At 45.2% G+C, this 19,589-nt stretch overlaps 1 pseudogene; it reads right to left on the bottom strand.

Annotated features, from left to right (window-relative positions):
* Positions 1 to 18,378: 18,378 nt before the first annotated feature.
* Positions 18,379 to 18,496, bottom strand: LOC126189132 (5S ribosomal RNA; annotated as a pseudogene).
* Positions 18,497 to 19,589: the final 1,093 nt, after the last annotated feature.

Raw genomic sequence — 19,589 nt, 5'->3', positions numbered from 1 at the left:
GAAGTTTCGTGATCATACTATTGTAATAGGGGGAGACTTCAATCTACCAGGTATAGAATGGGACAGTCACACAATCAGAACTGGAGCCAGGGACAGAGACTCTTGTGACATTATCCTGACTGCCTTGTCCGAGAATTACTTCGAGCAGATAGTTAGAGAACCAACTCGTGAAGCTAACGTTTTAGACCTCATAGCAACAAATAGACCGGAACTTTTCGACTCCGTGAATGTAGAAGAGGGTATCAGTGATCATAAGTCAGTGGTTGCATCAATGACTACAAGTGTAATAAGAAATGCCAAGAAAGGAAGGAAAATATATTTGCTTAACAAGAGTGATAGGGCACAAATCGCAGAATATCTGAGTGACCACCATCAAACGTTCATTTCTGAGGAAGAGGATGTGGAACAAAAATGGAAAAAATTCAGAAACATCGTCCAGTACGCCTTAGATAAGTTCGTACCGACTAAGGTCCAAAGCGAGGGGAAAGATCCACCGTGGTATAACAATCATGTACGAAAGGTACTACGGAAACAAAGAAAGCTTCATCATAGGTTTAAGAGTAGTCGAATCATAGCTGATAAGGAAAAGCTGAACGAAGCGAAAAAGAGCGTAAAGAGAGCAATGAGAGAAGCATTCAACGAATTCGAACATAAAACATTGGCAAACAATCTAAACAAGAACCCTAAAAAGTTTTGGTCATATGTAAAATCGGTAAGCGGATTTAAATCCCCTATTCAGTCACTCGTTGACCACGATGGCACCGAAACAGAGGACGACCGAAGGAAGGCAGAAATACTGAATTCAGTGTTCCGAAACTGTTTCACTGCGGAAAATCGTAACACGGTCCCTAACTTCAGCCGTCGCACGGACGCCAAAATGGAAAATATTGAAATAAACGATATCGGAATTGAAAAACAACTGCTATCACTTAGTAGCGGAAAAGCATCCGGACCAGACGAGATACCCTTAAGATTCTACAGTGATTATGCTAAAGAACTTGCCCCCTTTCTATCAGCAATTTATCGTAGATCGCTGGAAGAACGTAAAGTACCTAGCGACTGGAAGAAAGCGCAGGTCGTTCCCATTTTCAAGAAGGGTCATAAATCAGATGCGAATAATATAGGCCTATTTCGCTTACGTCAATCTGTTGTAGAATAATGGAACATGTTTTGTGTTCTCGTATTATGACGTTCTTAGATAATACAAATCTCCTTCATCATAACCAACATGGATTCCGCAAACAGAGATCATGTGAAACTCAGCTCGCCCTATTTGCCCAAGAAATTCACAGTGCCGTAGACACTGGCGAGCAGATTGATGCCGTATTCCTGGACTTCAGGAAGGCATTTGATACGGTTCCGCACTTACGTTTAGTGAAAAAAATACGAGCTTACGGAATATCGGACCAGGTTTGTGATTGGATTCAGGATTTCCTAGAAGAAAGAACACAACATGTCATTCTTAACGGTTCAAAATCTGCAGATGTAGAGGTAATTTCGGGAGTACCGCAAGGAAGCGTGATAGGACCTTTATTGTTTACAATATACATAAATGACTTAGTTGACAACATCGGTAGCTCCGTGAGGCTATTTGCAGATGACACGGTTGTCTACAAGAAAGTAGCAACATCAGAAGACTCGTACGTACTCCAGGAAGACCTGCAGAGGATTAATGCATGGTGCGACAGCTGGCAGCTTTCCCTAAACGTAGATAAATGTAATATAATGCGCATACATAGGGGCAGAAATCCATTCCAGTACGATTATACCATAGGTGGTAAATCATTGGAAGCGGTAACGACCGTAAAATACTTAGGAGTTACTATCCGGAGCGATCTGAAGTGGAATGATCACATAAAACAAATAGTGGGAAAAGCAGCCGCCAGGTTGAGATTCATAGGAAGAATTCTAAGAAAATGTGACTCATCGACGAAAGAAGTAGCTTACAAAACGCTTGTTCGTCCGATTCTTGAGTATTGCTCATCAGTATGGGACCCTTACCAGGTTGGATTAATAGAAGAGATAGACATGATCGAGCGAAAAGCAGCGCGATTCGTCATGGGGACATTTAGTCAGCGCGAGAGCGTTACGGAGATGCTGAACAAGCTCCAGTGGCGGACACTTCAAGAAAGGCGTTACGCAATACGGAGAGGTTTATTATCGAAATTACGAGAGAGCACATTCCGGGAAGAGATGGGCAACATATTACTACCACCCACATATATCTCGCGTAATGATCACAACGAAAAGATCCGAGAAATTAGAGCAAATACGGAGACTTACAAGCAGTCGTTCTTCCCACGCACAATTCGTGAATGGAACAGGGAAGGGGGGGATCAGATAGTGGTACAATAAGTACCCTCCGCCACACACCGTAAGGTGGCTCGCGGAGTATAGATGTAGATGTAGATAGAAATATGGTACGGGTGCATCTGATGTTGATTCTCAACACCGACGTTTTTGAGATTCCCAATTCTCGCGCGATTTGGCTACTACTGATGTGCGGATTAGCCGCGACAGCAGCTAAAACATCTACTTGGGCATGATCATTTGTTGCAGGTCTTGGGTGACGTTTCATATGTGGCTAACCACTTCTTGTTTCCTTAAATAACGTAATTATCCGGCGAACGGTCCGGACACTTGGATGATGTCGTCCAGGATATTGAGCAGCATTTGGGCATTTTGATCACAACAGCCATACATCAACACGATATCGACCTTTTCCGCAATTGGTAAACGGTCCATTTTACCACGCGTAATGTATCACGAAGCAAATACCGTCCGCACTGGAGGAATGTTACGTGATACCACATACTTATACGTTTGTGACTATTACAGCGCCATCTATCACAAATCGAAAAAAGTGGTCCGACTAAAACACTCGTATTTCTTTACGAACTACACGAATATGTAATAAAAAATTTAGGGTTCCTATTTAAAAATACGCAGTTGATATCCGTTTGACCTATGGCAACGCCATTAGCTGGCCAGCCATAGCGCCATCTGGTTTCCCCCTTCAAGCTAGACGAGTTTCGTTCTTTGTAGGTTTTTCGTGAGATATTTGGCCTGGTCACTGTCAATGGAACATCCTGTACATATAGCTGTACTGTTAGTTTTATACTTCATCTGCACGTCGTAAGTATTTTTACGTAAAGTAAGTTCCCACTGACAGCAACTGACGTAATGCAGCTAATTGGCGCACTGTCAAGGACTAGTTCATGCGTGACTGTACAGTCACTACCAACAGCTATCGTCTTGACAACACACTGCTGTTCAGCACGTCACCATCTCGAGAAAATGGGCAGAACATTACGCCTTTCTAGTTTAATCTTTGTACATTTTATACAAGATTGACTTCCCTAATTTCCATGCACTTCTATAGTCTTTACAGTGCAACCAATCTGAAAATGATACACTGTATGTGCCTAAACCGGTCACTTAAATAAATATACAGGATGTATAAAAAAGGATGGCGCAAACTTACACCGCTGAAATTTCACGATAATAGAAGAACAAATGTCCCAGTAAACACATAATCATGACTGTATGGTTCCTAGCCACCACTGACGTCATTGTAAGCGTCTTCCTAGTTAGTAGACATTAATTTGAAATTTAGTCTTTACTGTTGTGTTGTACATCGCAATTAGTTCACATTTCACGTATGGGGTACCTGTTGAAGGAAGTTTTCGAAGTATTTTCCTTGCATCTGAATGCAATACTGTGCTCATCTCTGCAATGAATTTTGAATCCTTTCTAAAACCCCTGGATCATTCCAGAATTCTTGACATGCATGTACAACTCTGTTCCAGTTCTTGAACTGTGTTAACGGGTGTGCTGTACACTTTGTTTTTGTGGTAACCCCAGACACAAAAATCCAAAGGATTTAGATCAGGTGATCTTGGAGGCCAAAGTACATGTCCGCCTCGACGTATCTTTGTCCGTATCTGCGCGTTAGATGCTGTCTCAGACCAGCAGCAAAAGGTGCCGGAGCTCCATCATGCATGCACCAAAGAACGGTGCTGAAGGCGAACATCCTCAAGCAATCTTGGAAGATTACGCCGCGGAAAGCTAAGGTACCTCCGTCCATTAAGTTGTTGTGGAAGAATGTGTGGCCCAATGAGTTGATCGCCTAGTGCCCCTAACTACACATTCACTGAGAAACGTTTCTGATGTGGTTACTGATGAACAAAAAAATGGCTCTAAGCGCTATGGGACTTAACTTCTGTGGTCATCAGTCCCCTAGAACTTAGAACTACTTAAACCTAACTAACCTAAGGACATCACACACATCCATGCCCGAGGCAGGATTCGAACCTGCGACCGTAGCAGTCCCGCGGTTCCGGACTGCGCGCCCAGAACCACTAGACCACCGCGGCCGGCTTACTGATGAACAGCATGTGGGTTTATTTCACACCACAAATGTGTATTACGATACTTCAACACACCATCGCTTATGAATTCTGCTTCGTCTGTAAATAAAGTGTTACATCACTCTAGGAACAGAGTCCGCATCATTGAGACATTGAACTCGTTGGAGGTGGTAAGCGTACAGTAAATTGCGATGTAAAATTTTCCACACACTACTGTGGCTTAGCAGGGTACTTGCATGGCAATTCTTCTCATCGAGGTTCCTGGAGAGCTCTGTCCTGCTTCCAACTCCATATTCTCAACCGCAGGGGCAATGCGAGCAGACCTACCTCCTGCTCTGCTACGTGCAAAACCCCCTGTGGTGTCACCGCCAGACACCACACTTCCTAGGTGGTAGCCTTTAAATCGGCCGCGGTCCGTTAGTATACGTCGGACCCGCGTGTCGCCACTATCAGTGAGTGCAGACCGAGCGCCGCCACACGGCAGGTCTAGAGAGACTTCCTAGCACTCGACCCGGTTGTACAGCCGACTTTGCTAGCGATGGTTCACTGCCTACTTACGTTCTCATTTGCCGAGACGATAGTTTAGCATAGCCTTCAGCTACGTCATTTGCTACGACCTAGCAAGGCGCCATTATCAGTTACTATTGATATTGTGAATCGTGTACCGTCAAGACCGACGTTCATCATTAATGGATTAAAGTTAAGTATTCCACCAGCTACGTCCGTTTTTCTGAATTCTAATTTCCTCGTCCTGTTCCAGACATCACGCCAGCCTGCGTGAGCTAAAACCCGTGCATTTCGGCCTCCTCTAGTAACACGGTGTTGGCTCTCCTGCCAACCACAACACCCCCTGTGTTCCCTGAGGCGCTGATGGACCCTTGTAGATGTACGACTTTCGGGGTGTCTTAGATCAGGATATGCATCTTGATACAAGTTGCAACCTCACGTGCATTCCCATTAGCCCTACCGTACATGAAATATCCGCATACCCTTCGTTACTGAACGGGTCCATTGTAACTACAACACACCACACGTGGCACTTCTCCGACGCGACTGATAGCCTTTGAGACTGTGTACTGTATCCGTCCTGTAGGTTCTGCGAGTATGGTGTGACTCCAACTCCACCTCTCGGCATTGTTCCGTTGGGTAAACAGCGAACATAGGACGGCCTCAAGTGCGCAAGGGGGTAAACAGACGATGTTACAAACAATGCCGTCAGTGGCGGCATGGAACCAGACAGTCGTGATTATCTCGCAAGGGGGCTCGTTGGCGGACCTGTGTTGACTGGAGCATTTGTGCTTCTATTGTAGTTTACTTTCAGCCGTCTAAGTTTGCGCGCCGGCCACAGTGGCCGAGCCGTTCTAGACGCTTCAGTCTGGAACCGCGCGACCGCTACGGTCGCAGGTTCGAATTCTGTCTCGGGCATGGATATGTGTGACGTCCTTAGGTTAGTTATGTTTAAGTAGTTCTAAGTTCTAGGGGACTGATGTCCTCAGATGTTAAGTCCCATAGTGCACAGAGGCAATTGAACCATTTTTAAGTTTGTGCCATCCTTTTTGATACAACCTGCATAAAAAACCAAATATTTTACGATCGTGACTGTTTCTTCGTAAATAATTATCACAAGTAAGGTCGCTGACACTCTCGACCTTGATGGCTAAAAACATGCACACAGAATAGTTTTACCAGCTGCACGCTCCATACGTGGATAGAGCGGAGAGGCCCTAACAACCGGTAAAGTCTGAAGTACCCTCCGCCATGCACTTCACAGGGGTTTCCAGAGTATACATGTGGATGTGGATGTAGATTAATATTAGGAAAGTAAGTAAGGAGGAATACAGCTCCGACTGAAATTATGGTACCGGGTAACATGAAATACCTAAATGAATCTACTACACGAGAATGCTTTAACGTTACTATATTCACGAAGTGCATTTACATAATGTTCCAGTTTAGTTACCATGGCCGTAATCTGGAGAAAAGTCCACGCAGTTTTGCCACGCAGTACTCGGTTGTTGCAGTAAGCCCGTAATAAGTCCAAAGAATGGAACAAATTCGTAGGTGGAAAGAGGCCTGAATATTTATGGATGTGCTTGGAATGTGACGTTTGCTTGCGAGACTTTAAAGCGCTCTGAGAATCTTGTTCGTGTACTAAATATTTGATTCTTAATTTCCGCAGCCTACGGTTCTGCGGAAGTGCATATTTGATGAGAGCGATTCTCTTGATGCATTGCTCTCGCCAGAAACTCGCTTCGCCTGCCAGGTTCCTCCGCGCTTGTCAGAGTCCAGAAGGCCGTTAAAAAATTCAGGGCCTTCAGCTTCGTTCTTATTCTTCTGTGTAGGACAGGAAACGTTTTTGCAGTCCCGTAGGCTACTGGGATTAACGAGCGGGAAAAGACGACGTCGAGAAAGGTACGTTACTTAGGCTTACTTTACCTTTGTTCTCCCAGATGGAAAAAACGGTAGATGCTGCCGTGTCTCTGCTTACCGAATTTTCTAAGAATTTTGTGAGAATTTTATACGCTTTCCTGAATACAGTAATTGTATTGCGTTTGCAGTATGTTGAAGAGTTCGTCGTTACTCGATATTAAATCATAAACAGGGTGTTTGTTTTCCCCCGTGTACAAACTCTGCGTATTAATCGGTGAATGGATACGGAACAAAAACCGTCTAATGAACTTATGTCCGGGAATGCAAGGTTTCCATGCTAGTGACCATTTATTCAGTAATACTTTGTTACAGAGACTGCGGTCTAACAGCGCTCTACCATGTAGCCACAGTCATAATTTGCATGGTTTCCTCCTAGAGGGTGTCCGCCGCTCGTGGTCTCGCGGTAGCGTTCTCGCTTCCCGAGCACGGGGTCCCGGGTTCGATTCCCGGCGGGGTCAGGGATTTTCACCTGCCTCGAGATGACTGGGTGTTTGTGTTGTCCTCATCATTTCATCATCATCCAGGAAAGTGGCGAAATTGGACTGAGCAAAGATTGGGTAATTGTACGGGCGCTGATAACCACGCAGTTGAGCGCCCCACAAACCAAACATCATCATCATCATCATCATCCTAGAGGGTGGTTCTGTTCCTCATACGTCATACCCTAGCGCCCTCTCCTGCCATAGTCATTGGTAATGTTTTGTACGATTCACTTCACTTGCCGGCCCGCTGCAGTCCGGAACCGCGGGACTGCTACGGTCGCAGGTTCGAATCCTGCCTCGGGCATGGGTGTGTGTGATGTCCTTAGGTTAGTTAGGTTTAAGTAGTTCTAAGTTCTAGGGGACTTATGACCTAAGATGTTGAGTCCCATAGTGCTCCGAGCCATTTGAACCATTTTTTTCACTTCACTTGCTGACTCACCTTGTACTGGATTTGATACAGCGTTGTACACAATGGTTCCGTATTCGAATCGAGAGCTTTCCGACATGATGTTTACTTACTGATAGGCAATTGGTAACGGGCGGTGGGCAGCAAGATTCTCTCAGGAGACGTATCCTCGCCGTCAACAACGACAGTATTCAGTGTTTGCAACAGTGTTTCGCTGTTTGTCTGAGACAGGGTCATTTCAGTAAACAGGAAATCATGGAGGACACCAGAATTGGAGGAAATTGTGATTAACACTGCGGAAGGCGACCGCTGCGTCAGTAGCAGGCAGTTGGCCCGCCCGTGCAGGGTAAGCCAGACGACTGCTTGGAACATTCTCCATGACAATTGGTACCACTCTTATCACTTACAGCGTGTGCAGGACTTACTAGCGACAGACTTTCCACATCAGGAGCAGTTTTGTTACTTTCGTAAAATGAAGAACAAACCGCCTTCAGTCACAAGTTGCGTTTAGTTACTGCACTATGCATTTCGAGCCCTGGAGGCTCATCTTCAGGTGCTTTTTAGTGATTTACATCAGGTTTTTTTTAGTTGTTTTCCTGTTGATATTACATTTTTGTGTTACAACTTGGTATATTGTAGATATAACTTTAACAGCGTTAATAATATTAAATTAACTTACAGTTTAACGTTGTATGATGTCTGCTTCTGTTGTGCGGTTGGTATACACAATACACATCTTTAATTTTGCCGTACATACTGATATATATATATATATATATATATATATATATATATATATATATATATATATATATTTCCGTTTTCAATTACGGAGTGGAATAGAGTGTGACCCGACATGTCAGGCCAATAGGTGTTCAATGTGGTGGCCATCATTTGCTGCACACAATTGCATATATATACAGGGTGAGTCACCTAACATTACCGCTGGATATATTTCGTAAACCACATCAAATACTGATGAATCGATTCCACAGACCGAACGTGAGGAGAGGGGCTAGTGTAATTGGTTAATACAAACCATAAGAAAATTCACGGAAGTATGTTTTTTAACACAAACTTACGTTTTTTTAAAGGGAACCCCGTTAGTTTTGTTAGCACATCTGAACATATAAACAAATACGTAATCAGTGCCGTTTGTTGCATTGTAAAATGTTAATTATATCCGGAGATATTGTAACCTAAAGTTGACGCTTGAGTATCACTCCTCCGATGTTCGATCGTGTGTATCGGAGAGCACCGAATTACGTAGGGATCCAAAGGGAACGGTGATGGACCTTAGGTACAGAAGAGACTGAAACAGCACGTTACGTCCACATGCTAACACCTTTTTATTGGTCTTTTTCACTGACGCACATGTAGATTACCATGAGGGGTGAGGTACACGTACACACGTGGTTTCCGTTTTCAATTATGGAGTGGAATAGAGTGTGACCCGACATGTCAGGCCAATAGATGTTCAATGTGGTGGCCATCATTTGCTGCACACAATTGCAATCTCTGGCGTAATGAATATCGTACACGCCGCAGTACATCTGGTGTAATGTCGCCGCAGGCTGCCACAATACGTCGTTTCATATCCTCTGGGGTTGTAGGGACATCACGGTACACATTCTCCTTTAACGTACCCCACAGAAAGAGGTCCAGAGGTGTAAGATCAGGAGAACGGGCTGGCCAATTTAAGCGTCCTCCACGTCCTATGAAACGCCCGTCGAACATCCTGTCAAGGGTCAGCCTAGTGTTAATTGCGGAATGTGCAGGTGCACCATCATGCTGGTACCACATACGTCGACGCGTTTCCAGTGGGACATTTTCCAGCAACGTTGGCAGATCATTCTGTAGAAACGCGATGTATGTTGCAGCTGTTTGGGCCCCTGCAATGAAGTGAGGACCAATGAGGTGGTCGCCAATGATTCCGCACCATGCATATATATATATCTATATTATATATCTATATATATATATATATAGTCACACACTTTTTCATGCATGTATGATGTCTGCTTCTGTTGTGCAGTTGGTATACACAATACACATCTTTAAAAAAAAAAAAAAAATATATATATATATATATATACATCTTTAATTTTGCAGTACATACTGGGATATATATATATATATATATATATATATATATATATATATATATATATATATATATATATATATAGGGTGGCCCAGCTATCTTGTCCATCCAAAATATCTCTGGAACAATAACAGCTATTGGAAAACGGCCCGCATCTCGTGGTCGTGCGGTAGCATTCTCGCTTCCCACGCCCGGGTTCCCGGGTTCGATTCCCGGCGGGGTCAGGGATTTTCTCTGCCTCGTGATGGCTGGGTGTTGTGTGCTGTCCTTAGGTTAGTTAGGTTTAAGTAGTTCTAAGTTCTAGGGGACTGATGACCATAGATGTTAAGTCCCATAGTGCTCAGAGCCATTTGAACCATTTTTTGGAAAACGGCTTTCACCTGTATACCGGTATCAATGTAGGGCTGTGGCCCAGTAATGTACATATTTGGAAACATTCTAAAACGAAAGCATATGTGTTTTTTAACTCAAACTTATGTTTTTTTTAAATGGACCTCCTATATTTTTTCTTCAGCAATCCATAGCATGACAAAGCACATACACAATGGCGTTGATTGCATCGCAATATTCCCATTACATCCCGAGATATTGAGACGCGAAGTTGACGCTTGAAACACCCGACATGCGCTGCTAGCGCACGTCCTGAGGCTCAGGCGTGAACCCCATGCTGCCCGTAATCGCAGCAGGATGGCAGCAGACCGTATTATTCGTTTCGGACCTCTTGATAAGTATGGAAGTGTGATTACGCAAGTCAATCATACAGCCTACATTGATACCGGTGAAAGTCGTTTTCCAATAGCTGTTATTGTTCCAGAGATATTTTGGGTGGACAAGATAGCTGGGACACCCGATATATATATATATATATATATATATATATATATATATATATATATATATATATATATATCCATGTATGCACTGCAAAATTGTGTATACCAAGTATGTGTATTGTGTATACCAACTGCACAACAGAAGCAGACATCATACAATGTTAAACTCTAAGTTAGTTTCATATTATTAACGCTGTTAAAGTTATATCTACAATATACCATGTTGTAACACAAAAATGTAATATCAACAGGAAAACAACTAAGAAAAAGCTGCTGTAAATCACTAAAAAGCACCTGAAGATGAGCCTCCAGGGCTCGAATGCATAGTGCAGTAAATAAACACAACTTGTGACTGAAGGCGGTTTGTTCTTCATTTCACGAAAGTAAAACAGTCGCGGACGAAACATTGGAAAACAATGGATAAAATTAAAGTTTTGTTACTGTTTTCTTCACTAGGCAACCACGATTCCGTGATTTGTGTCTCCATTGCGTTCACGGATGAGACCACCATTATGTGGAGTTGGTTCCTTCAACTTTCATAACACTCATCTGTGGAATGGTATTCAGATCCCCCATAGCATGGTGACAGCGATTCGTCGGCATCGGTGCAGCCGGAATGTGTGGGCCGGTATAATTGGCGATCGTATTTTGGGACCGGTCTTCTTTCCACATCGCCTAACTGGCCGGAACTATCAGCGTTTCTTGCGAGTGACTTTGCCTCTCCTGCTGGAAGAAGTGTCACTGATGATTCGAAAGATCTTGTGGCTGCTACATGATGGTGCTCCAACCCACTTCGCCATTAACGTCCGGACGCGCCTCAGCCGCGTCTTCTCTGTTCCACGGATCGGACGAGGGGGTCGAGTTGCATGGACTGGTCATTAACAGGATTTCAACCCGCGCGATTTCAGGTTGTCGGGCCATCTCGAAAGTATCGTGCGGGCAGAAACCATTCCAGACGTGGAGGCACTGGAATAGCTTATTCACGTTGCCTTTGACACTGTTCGGGTGCAGCCTAGCCGATGTGAAGGTGTGAGACAGAAAAAAAAAAAAAAAAAAAAAAAGAAAAATGAAAATGTGTGTGAAACCTTATTGGACTTAACTGCTAAGGTCATCAGTCGCGAACCTTACACACTACTTAACCTAAATTATCCTAAGGACAATCACACACACCCATGCCTGAGGGAGGACTCGAACCTCCGCCGGGACCAGCCGCACAGTCCGTGACTGCAGCGCCCTTAGATCACTCGGCTAATCCCGCGCGGCTGAGACAGAACAAGCTACGGCGTGTACGCGCATGCGTTGAGGCACATGGAAACGATTTTCAGCACATGTTGTAAGTGTGGCAGCATTGTACAGCGCTTATTAGACAGCAGTCTCTGTAAGAATGTATGATTGAACAAATGGCCTCTAGCATGGAAACGATGTATTTCCAGACATACACTCCTGGAAATTGAAATAAGAACACCGTGAATTCATTGCCCCAGGAAGGGGAAACTTTATTGACACATTCCTGGGGTCAGATACATCACATGATCACACTGACAGAACCACAGGCACATAGACACAGGCAACAGAGCATGCACAATGTCGGCACTAGTACAGTGTATATCCACCTTTCGCAGCAATGCAGGCTGCTATTCTCCCATGGAGACGATCGTAGAGATGCTGGATGTAGCCCTGTGGAACGGCTTGCCATGCCATTTCCACCTGGCGCCTCAGTTGGACCAGCGTTCGTGCTGGACGTGCAGACCGCGTGAGACGACGCTTCATCCAGTCCCAAACATGCTCAATGGGGGACAGATCCGGAGATCTTGCTGGCCAGGGTAGTTGACTTACACCTTCTAGAGCACGTTGGGTGGCACGGGATACATGCGGACGTGCATTGTCCTGTTGGAACAGCAAGTTCCCTTGCCGGTCTAGGAATGGTAGAACGATGGGTTCGATGACGGTTTGGATGTAGCGTGCACTATTCAGTGTCCCCTCGACGATCACCAGTGGTGTACGGCCAGTGTAGGAGATCGCTCCCCACACCATGATGCCGGGCGTTGGCCCTGTGTGCCTCGGTCGTATGCAGTACTGATTGTGGCGCTCACCTACACGGCGCCAAACACGCATACGACAATCATTGGCACCAAGGCAGAAGCGACTCTCATCGCTGAAGACGACACGTCTCCATTCGTCCCTCCATTCACGCCTGTCGCGACACCACTGGAGGCGGGCTGCACGATGTTGGGGCGTGAGCGGAAGACGGCCTAACGGTGTGCGGGAGCGTAGCCCAGCTTGATGGAGACGGTTGCGAATGGTCCTCGCCGATACCCCGGGAGCAACAGTGTCCCTAATTTGCTGGGTAGTGGCGGTGCGGTCCCCTACGGCACTGCGTAGGATCCTACGGTCTTGGCGTGCATCCGTGCGTCGCTGCGGTCCGGTCCCAGGTCGACGGGCACGTGCACCTTCCGCCGACCACTGGCGACAACATCGATGTACTGTGGAGACCTCACGCCCCACGTGTTGAGCAATTCGGCGGTACGTCCACCCGGCCTCCCGCATGCTCACTATACGCCCTCGCTCAAAGTCCGTCAACTGCACATACGGTTCACGTCCACGCTGTCGCGGCATGCTACCAGTGTTAAAGACTGCGATGGAGCTCCGTATGCCACGGCAAACTGGCTGACACTGACGGCGGCGGTGCACAAATGCTGCGCAGCTAGCGCCATTCGACGGCCAACACCGCGGTTCCTGGTGTGTCCGCTGTGCCGTGCGTGTGAGCATTGCTTGTACAGCCCTCTCGCAGTGTCCGGAGCAAGTATGGTGGGTCTGACACACCGGTGTCAATGTGTTCTTTTTTTCCATTTCCAGGAGTGTATATTCATTGGATCTTTTTTGTTCCATATCCTCTCACCGATTAATTCTTAGATTTTGTACACGGTGGAAAAAGATCATCCTGTGTAACCCTATTAATGAAAACACCGTCTTTTGAGGCTTTGTCACAAACCTATTCTGTTTTAAATTATGTATCTTTTATGTTGATGTCACAGATACAAACGATTTGGAAGCCGACTGGCACTCTCTCTTATCCCAGATTCAATAAGCACATGGGTCATTCAATAAGTAATGTAACACGTTTTTTTCCCCTGAAAGTAGGTTAGTTTTTTTCACGATTCCAATACACCACGCTATTCCCCATTCTTTTGGCTACAAAACCATATTCTTCAACATAATCTCCGTTCAATGCGACGGTCTTAACGCCACCTTACTGGGGGAACCTATATGCCCGCATGGTACCACTGTACTAGTCGATGTCGGAACGAGGGCCTTGCTGAATCAATAACCTCTACATCATCCACGAACTGCTTCCCGCGGAGTGGATCTTTCATTGGATCAAACAGATGGTAGTCTGAGATATTCGCTGTTTTGACTTAATTAAAACAGCAAATACGAGTAGTTAATAATTTCAGCCAGAAGGCAAATACTTCTTTATAAATAATGATTAATGTATAATGAGGCGTCGCTTGGCGACGGTGGAATTTTCTAAATAATGTAATTCGTCGTCTTTGGGCGGCAATATAAACAGGAAAATACGGATGGATATGCGATCCTTCACTATTTTGTTCGCTGGAGAACAAATGAAGCCTTGAGCGCTAAAAAGACTTGTACTGTTTTTCTCGAGTAAGACGGACGCAGATTTTTGGCAGTCTGATCTAATTTTTACTAAATGTATAAAAACGTTTTATGTCTAAGTTTGAGTGAAGTGTAAAGAACTGTTATAACTTACCGTGACGACGCACGAGCGACTCAAAGAAGACAATGGCTATATAAAAGAGCGCTCAATGGACATGATATGGACATAAAAATCTACCGTCATTGTAGTATTAAGCTTAAGGTACGATATATGTTTTAGTTATAATAAATATTTGTTCTGGGAATACTGAATCATTTAGCAGTGCTCATTTCTATTATCTCCTCAGCATTATTTTCATTTTAATTATGCATTTTGCTAATATTACAGACTCCAAGATCAGCAGTCTAATGTGCGTGTTACATTGATAAAAAGAAAACTGTTTTATCGTCTTCTTGCATCAGCTTTAATATTGAATTTCCCTTTTGTGTGATGTTACAGTTGTTTTTGCGCCCTTAAGAACTTTCTGGTCCCTTAGGAAATTATTTTGTCATAACAATAACTTCACAACCGGGTATGATCGTATCTACGATCATGAAGTAATTAGAAAGACGATAACGCAACTTCTTAATCAATAGCACGCTAGTTGTGACTGCCTCAAGCCACGCGAAACTGCAAGTAAAAACTATTCCCATCTCATAATGCAATATTTTATGACAATGGTCAATCCATGATTCTTACGCCAATTGTGATTGATAAAACAGTAAGCTAAATCTCAATTTCCTACTTTCCATTGAATAACAACATCAGTTTTATTTTGTAACACCACAAGTCGGAAGATACGAGATCCAGGCTGTAGGGTGGATCAGAAAGAACAGTCCAATGAGTTTTGTGATCTCCTCTCGGCTGCGCGGACTTTCGTGAGGACTCGTGTTGTCATGGTGAAGGAAGAATTACTTTGCACTTTCGTGGCGACGAATACCCTGAAGTCGTTCATTCACTTTCTTAGAGTGGCACAGATATAAGTTAGTGGCCGGCAGGCGAGAGGTCGGACAGGTTTGCTCACTTTGTTGCGGTGATGATAGACTCCTCGCCCAACAACTAGCGGCGCTATTGTTCACTGCCAGGTCCCCGTAGACGCATATGAATATCTGCGAAGTACTGGTTCTCCGTCAAAAGGAACTCAATGGGAGCTCTCTCCTTGGGACGCACCTCAACTGCAGACGTCCTCCCCGATAGCTGAGTGGTTAGCGTGACGGATTGCCGTCCTAAGGGCCCGGGTTCGATTCCCGGCTGGGTTGGGGAATTTTCTCCGCTTACGGACTGTGTGTTGTGTTGTATTCATCGTCATTTCATCCCCATCCGGCGCGCAGGTCGCCCAATGTGGCTTCGAATGTAATAAGATCTGCACCACAGCGGCCGGACCTGCCCCGCAAGGGTCCTCCCGGCCAATGACGCCAAACGCTCGTTTCCAATTACAGACGCCCTTTTTAAGCCTACGTAAAACGCCGCCACCTATCGGAACATCATGAAATCATAGTGGCTGAAGTAGGAGTATTCCACGATGTCTCACGACAACTTCCGCATTTTTTCAATCGAAACTGGCAGAGAAAAAAATGTGTATATTTGCTTACTGAACGCCCATCGTGTTAAACGTCTTTCCCCAAAATTGTACCACTAAAGAAGATCGTACTGTGGATCGTACTTCATATCGTCGCACGAGCTTCACAATGACACGTCGGCGTAGCTGGCCAAGGGATAGAAAATCAAACGAAATCGTTCAACAGAGGAACAGCCACTGCAGCTGAAGGGATAGCAGTACGCTTTCAAATAAAGTGCAGGAACGAACTTGCTCCATTTCTATCAGCAGTGTACCGTAGGTCGCTGGAGAAGCAAAGCGTTCCTAGTGATTCAATAGAATCGCATGTCGCTACAGTTTTCAAGAAGGGTCATTGAACAGAGGCGCAAAACTAAGATATACATCTGAAATGTCCGTCTCTTGTAGCATTATGGAACATGTATTATGCTTGCGTATTATGACGCTTCTGGAAACCGAAAAGCCCCTTTGTAGAATTCAACATGGGTTCCGGAAATCGACAGCGCGAAACCTAGTATGCTGTGGTAGCCAACGACACCCAGAGAGCAGTAAATGTGCGTTCAAATGACTCTAAGCACTATGGGACTTAACATCTGAGGTCATCAGTCCCCTTGACGTAGAACTACCTAAACCCAACTAACCTAACGACAGCGGACACATACATGCCCAAGGCAGGATTCAAACCTGCGACCGTAGCAGCAGCGCGGTTCCGAACTGAAGCGCCTAGAACCGCTCGGTCACAGGAGCCGGCCCAGTAAATGTGTTTATGTGAGTTCTTAAGGGACCAAGCTGCTGAGGTCACGGTCCCTAGACTTACACACTACTTAAACTAACTTACGCTAAGAACAACACACACACCCATGCCCGAGGGAGGACTCGAACCTCTGGCGGGAGGGGCCGCGCAGTCAGTGACATGGCGCCTTAAACCGCGCGGCCGCTCCGCGCGGCGAGCAGTAAATATCGGGGCCTGAACTGATACGGTGTTCCACGACTTCCTGAAGATGTTCGATCCGTAGTAATGAACAAAATTAGAGACAGATTATCTGTCTGACTGGAATGAAGAGTTTTTATAAAACAGATGACGCTGTCGTTTATCGACTAATAAAGTCATCCGAAGATCAAAACAAATTGCAAAACAATTTAGAAAAGGTATTTAAATGGTGCGAAAATTGGCAGTTGACCCAAAATAACAAGAAGTGTGAGGTCATACACATGAGTGCTAAAAGGAGATCGTTAAACAGGATAAATCAGTCAAATGTAAAGGTCGTAAATTCAGCTAAATACCTACGAATTACAATTACGAATAACGTAAATTGGAAGGAACGCACAGAAAATGTTGTGAGGAAGGCTATCCAAAGAATGCGTTTTATTGGCAGGACACTTAGAAAATGTAACGGATCTGCTAAGGAGACTGCCTACGCTACGCTAGTCCGTCCGCTTTTAGAATACAGCTGCGCGATGTGGGATCCTTACCAGATGGGACTGACGGAGTACATCGAAAAAGTTCAAAGAAGGGCAGCACGTTTTGTATTATCGAGGAATGTGGGAGAGAGTGTCACTGAAATGATACAGGATTTGGGCTGGACATCATTAAAAGAAAGGCGTTTTTCGTTGCGACGGAACCTTATCACGAAATTCCAATCATCAACGTTCTCCTCTAAATGCGAAAATATTTTGTTGACATCGACCTACATCACCACGATAAAATAAGGGAAATCAGTGGTCGTGCGAAAAGGTATTGGTGTTCGTTCTTTCCTCAAGCTATACGAGATTGGAATAATAGACAATTGTGCATTGGGTTCAATGAATCCCCTGCCAGGCACTTAATGTGATTCGCAGAATACGCACGTAGATGTAGATGAAACACAGCATGCGATTTTCAACGGAGAGGAATCTTCAGATGTTAAAGTCACTCCGACTGTACTCAAGCAGAGTGTTATAGTACCATTACTTTCCACAACCTATGTAGATGATATAGCGGGTGCCGTCAGAAGTTCAATGGGGGTTTTCACGGGAAAGGAGGGGCTCTAAGTACAGTGACTGGTATTTGACTGTCAACATAAACAAATATAACGTATTGCGCATTAACAGGAAGTAAGACCTAGTTTACTAAGATTACCTGATTCCTGGGTGTTGTGTGATGTCCTTAGGTTAGTTAGGTTTAAGTAGTTCTAAGTTCTAGGGGACTGATGACCATAGCTGTTAAGTCCCATAGTGCTCAGAGCCATTTGAACCATTACCTGATTTCGGAACAATCATGGAAGAACGAACATCCATAAATATTTAAGAGTTTACGTACGGAGTGTTTTGAAGTGGAAAAAACTAAAAAAAAGCTCCTCTAGAGCAGGCCATGAAGGCCTAACGGCACCGACCGGCCGCCGTGTCATCCTCAGCCCACAGGCGTCACTGGATGCGGATATGGAAGGCATGTGGTCAGTACACCGCTCTCCCGGCCGTATGTTAGTTTCTGAGAGCGTGGCCACTACTTCTCAATCAAGTAGCTCCTCAGTTTGCCTCACAAGGGTTGAGTGCACCCTGCTTGCCAACAGCGCTCGGCAGACCGGATGGTCACCCATCCAAGTGCTAGCCCAGCCCGACAGCGCTTAACTTCGGTGGTCTGACGGGAACCAGTGTCATCACTGCGGCAAGGTCGTTGGCGTTTTAAAGTGGAACGGCCGCATAAAACGAATCGCGGCTGTAGTGGAGATGCCAGAAAGATTTATTGGGAGAATCCTCACGTAATGTAGTCTACCCACAAAGGAGGTAGCTTACAAAACCCTCGTTCGAGCAGTACTTGGATAATTCTCGTCTGGGATCCGTAACAGGTGGGACTGATAGAGGAGACGGATGTGGTCGAATGCAGAGTACCGCGTATCGTTAGCATTTCATCTAATGTGCCGGAATGCGTCACGGACATGCTCAGCCAGCTCTAATGGCAAACGCTGAAAGAGAGGCGTCTTGTACGAGGTGCATTCAAGTTCTAAGGCCTCCGATTTTTTTTCTAATTAAGTACTCACCCGAAATCGATGAAACTGGCTTTACTTTTCGACGTAATCGCCCTGCAGACGTACACATTTTTCACAACGCTGACGCCATGATTACATGGCAGCGGCGAAGGCTTCTTTAGGAGTCTGTTCTGACCACTGGAAAATCGCTGAAGCAATAGCAGCACGGCTGGTGAATGTGCGGCCACGGAGAGTGTCTTTCATTGTTGGAAAAAGCCAAAAGTCACTAGGAGCCAGGTCAGGTGAGTAGGGAGCATGAGGAATCACTTCAAAGTTGTTATCACGAAGAAACTGTTGCGTAAGGGTAGCTCGATGCGCGGGTGCGTTGTCTTGGTGAAACAGCACACGCGCAGCCCTTCCCGGACGTTTTTGTTGCAGTGCAGGAAGGAATTTGTTCTTCAAAACATTTTCGTAGGATGCACCTGTTAGCGTAGTGCCCTTTGGAACGCAATGGGTAAGGATTACGCCCTCGCTGTCCCAGAACATGGACACCATCATTTTTCCAGCACTGGCGGTTACCCGAAATTTTTTTGGTGGCGGTGAATCTGTGTGCTTCCATTGAGTTGACTAGCGTTTTGTTTCTGGATTGAAAAATGGCATCCACGTCTCGTCCATTGTCACAACCGGCGAAAAGAAAGTCCCATTCATGCTGTCGTTGCGCGTCAACATTGCTTGGCAACATGCCACACGGGCAGCCATGTGGTCGTCTGTCAGCATTCATGGCACCCACCTGGATGACACTTTTC

Source organism: Schistocerca cancellata, chromosome 5, assembly GCF_023864275.1.
Source record: "Schistocerca cancellata isolate TAMUIC-IGC-003103 chromosome 5, iqSchCanc2.1, whole genome shotgun sequence".
Lineage (NCBI taxonomy): Eukaryota > Metazoa > Arthropoda > Insecta > Orthoptera > Acrididae > Schistocerca > Schistocerca cancellata.
This window is presented reverse-complemented; position numbering and strand designations above follow the sequence as displayed.